The sequence below is a fragment of the Drosophila sulfurigaster genome, chromosome X, assembly GCF_023558435.1.
Source record: "Drosophila sulfurigaster albostrigata strain 15112-1811.04 chromosome X, ASM2355843v2, whole genome shotgun sequence".
Lineage (NCBI taxonomy): Eukaryota > Metazoa > Arthropoda > Insecta > Diptera > Drosophilidae > Drosophila > Drosophila sulfurigaster.
Window position 1 is genome coordinate 7764259 of NC_084885.1, and position 4429 is coordinate 7768687.

Here is a 4429-nt window from a genome sequence, read left to right on the forward strand (position 1 = left end):
TATTTCCTCTAGTTTTACATTTTATATCATTGCTTGACTAATTCTACAAAATGTGACTTTGAAATGTTGTAAAAGCTTAAATTCATCAGCTGCTACACTCAAAAAGTATTTTTATGTAGTATTTCTTCAATTGAATTGCTGTAAGATATTCCAAAGTCGAAGATAGCATTTCATTATATAAATTGTTGCTTGAAAATTTTTATTAATATTTTAATTTCTTTCGAGTTCTCTTAATTTATCATACGTTGAAAATTCAAAATGTTTTTCTTGTTTTGATTTTGGCGCTTTGTAAATTTTTGTCGTAATTATAAATGCCTGGAAATTTGTATAATTTTTGAGAAAAAAAAGACTGGGAAATATTGCCAAAAGATCTTTATGAGAATTGATTAATATTACAGCAACAGCAACCTATACTTTTCCGAATCTTAACTCTAGACAACTCTTCCAGCTTAAATACAGGGTATGCATGAAATATGAGCTAAAAAAAAAAAAATTTAGAAAATGCAAAAGAAGTAGCACTCGAGTGGCGTTGAACAAACAGTTGCTTGCTTGACGAAACGTTTTTATTTTAATTTGAATCTGAATTTGAATTGAGAGTGTGAGTGAACGACTTGGTTTGAAATTGAAATTTGCATTTGCATTTGAATTTTGAGTTTCGTGTTTGAAAGAAGCCCTCGAAGACCGCCCACACGACGAGCGGCAACAATGGCCGCGACAGTCTGAAAGTCAAAACGAAAGAAAAAAAAACGAAAATGAAAATGAAAAAAAAAAAATGCACTAAACTCTGACGCCCTTTTAATATCTTTCATGACTTCCTCTTTCTTTTTTTTCGCGTTTGCTTACACAAATCAAACAATAAACTGCACTCGAGCACGGGTTGATGGGGCCAAGGGGGAAACAGGTGCCAAGTGAGCGAAGACAGAGGGGAAGGGAGGGAAAGGCGGATGAAGTTGGCCATATTTGAACGCCATGCTGTGCGTTAATTCGATCAAAAGAAGCTGCAGCAGCGCGTGATGGGCGCGTCCTCAACTCAACTGAACTCAACTCGACTTCACTTCACTCTTGACTCCATGCTGCATGCAACATGCGGCATGAATGGCGCTTGGCACGCCCCCCCGTTGCCGCCTGACATGAGGCGTTTTTTAACCCTTAACGTCGTTGTCTCAGCCTTGAGTGCATTGTTGAAATTTATTAAAATTGTTGCTTAAATGATTTCTAATGAGTGACAAAAAAAACAACCAAGGAAAAAACAGGGTTGTTCTTGCCACTCAAGTGTGGCAACGCCCCGGGTGGCAGCTGCATCTTCAAAATGCGAGTTCAAGTTGCGCCACTGAAGTGGCCAACCGCTTGCATCTTCCAGTTGCAGTTGCATCAAGACTTTGCCAATAGTTGCTTAGTTAGAAGATTAACTCTATGTGCATTAAGTGCGATTTACTTCCAAAAGAAACGCAAGTTGCGATCGAGAGAGACAATTCAAAATCTTGATTGATGCGAGATTTGTTTCATCAAGTTTCTGCTGTTAAGCCTAATAAATAATATAAAAATATACTGAATGAATACAAATTTCTAATTTCAAGAACATTCGTCTTAACAATTATATTCTGGAAATAAGACTAAAGCTAACAACATTAGCCTGAAATATGACAAATTCTCAAAATAATACCTAAATAATACGGTTACAAAATTCTCGAATCAATCGAATTTCGTTAATAGCTTGACGTACATTTTAGACATATTAGTATTAGGACAAAAACCTTGATTTAAGACCTTTTTTCAAGATACAGCAAAACAATTAAAACATCTACAGTCTCTGAGATATCCACTACTTATTGTGAATAAAGGCAACATAGTTTTAAAATATACCAAATTAATATACCACAAAAATACTAAAATATACCGAAGGCTACATTTGGTATATTGATATATTACTACAGCAAAACTTATCCAAAATAATATACCAAAAGTAATATTGGTATATTAATATAGTACTACAGCTAAACTAATCCAAAATAAAATACCAAAAGTAATATATGGTATATTAATAAAGTACTACATTCAAAATATACTATAGAGTGCACAATATATGAGATTGTCAGCCAAAGCAACTATGAATCGATTGAAGTAGGCCTTTTTTGCCATTCAAAATTATTTCTAAAAAGTATTTCTGACATCCTTCTGCCTCTTAAAAAATATTTCCTGCAGGCACAAAATTAAATATATAAAATGTCATTTTATCATATAAATATACTCATGCTTATTATTAAATTCAAACTGAAACTTAAGCTGAAACTCCCCAAAAAATCAACTCGCATTAAAAGCAAAAACCTTATCAAAAATTCTGTTTCAATTACAGCAGTAAATGTTTTTTTTTCTTTTTTTGTTGTTGCCGACAAATTGTAGTTGCACTTGTGCCCAATAAATTGTATCGTTCTAATCGAGTGAAAGCAATGTCTGAAGAGCAAAGTGAATTGATTCACTTAGTTGATCAAGAGTGAATGCCGTTGCCCAAGCTCTGATTGCCACTTCCTGTGCTTAAGACGACGCCATTTTGACCTGCTTTCTTCCCTATCTACTGTCTTTCTTCTCCTCCTTCGATGTGTTTTGTGAGCGCGTCTGGCGACCCAATCAAACAATCGACATCAATCATAATTTTCGCTATTTTCTTGTTACATTGATTACATTTATTCTCGCTGCTTTCTTTTCATTTCATTTCGTTTCGTTTCGCTTCGTTCTTTCTTCTTTTTTTATTGATAAATTTTTATCATTTCTTTGCGACACTCGCTGATGTCCTTAATCCTTGTCAACACACACTCACAACGGCAACGGCAGCTAACAATGGGTCCTGTGATGCTCCTTTCGCTCCTTGTCGCCTTGCTGTCAGATTTAGCGCTCATTTGTGGTGGGAAAATTGTCATAATCTTTTGACGTGCGCTACCCCCCGGGCACATTTCCCATTTCCCATTTCCCAACCCCTGACACATCCTCTTTTGTGTTCACATTTTTTTCACTCTCTCTCTCTCTCTCTCTACTTGGTTTTTCCTTGTCGTTTTTCTAACTCAGCGCCCACGCCGAGTGTCTCAGCCAGCTCCTTTTTCCCGTTGTGTCCTTTGATACTTAATAAGAATTTGTGTTACCTTCATTTGCATGCCACATTTCCAATCCCTTCCTCCTTACTTTCTCTCCAGCTTACTCAAAAGGCATATCAATTTACCAGTCATTAAAATTTCATGGCTGACTTTCTTGGTGAAACGCCAAAGAGCGCGTCGAGCAATTAGCACAATTAGCGACAAACTTTTTACGCTCTCAATAAGTTTTAACGCTTTCTTTTTGTTTTCTTATTGTTGATGATGATGATAATGATATCACTGTTATTTCAGCTGCTTTTCATCTTCTTTTGTTTCACGAATTGCATTTTCTTTCCTTCAATGCGGCAATTCAATTTGCCTCGCAAAATTGTGTGTGACAAGTGTGAAAATCGAATTGAGTTGACTTCAAATGAGCAAATTACATTCACTTGAATAGCAAGAGAGAGATAGATAAGTTAAGTTATATGAAAGGAAAAGAATAGAAATAATCGTAACTCGAATTGCAGCTGCCAGCTGAGGCTTCAACAAATTGATAACTGAGAGATTAACAAACTTTGGAAACGGACACAACTTGAGAAGCGCTCGAAAAGTTAAATATAATATTTATTTCAAACAATATATTATATGTTTTCTTTATACAAATATTTAAATAGGAATCTATAAAAAAAAAAGGTAAATAATTTAATATGGATTATTATAATAAGATATCTCCGATCTTATAAATTATATGTATCATATTATTGATCAACGTCAACAGACGAGCCGATTTAGCCATGTCCGACTGTTTGTCTGTGGTATATTTGGTTCTCCATGGTATATTTTGAGTATACTAAATATAGTCTGTGGTATATTTGGTTATCCATGGTATATTTTGAGTATACTTAATAGTCTTTGGTATATTTTTTACTTTTTGGTATATTTTCAATATACTGAATATAGCCTTTGGTACATCTTGTGCTCTATGATATATTTTGAATATACCAAATATAGTCTTTGGAATATTTTATGTTTAAATACTACTATTTTGCTTTACATATGTTAATACAATACATTAATACATACAAAATATTTCATTTAATATCAATGATTAAAATGCACATAAAAAAAATTGTTAAATGCTTAATTTGTTTTCTGACAACGTCTTACTTTCAAAATCTGATCTGCCTAATTCAATATTACTGAATAATGAAGCAATCCATAACCGACGAAAAAATAAGAGAATCGGTATCTAAATCCTTGCATTTTCTTTACTCAAAATCAACTTCACAAACTCAAATATTTTATAACATTTAGTATTATAATATATTAAAAAGTTGTACTCACTTTGAAATGAATGAAATTTT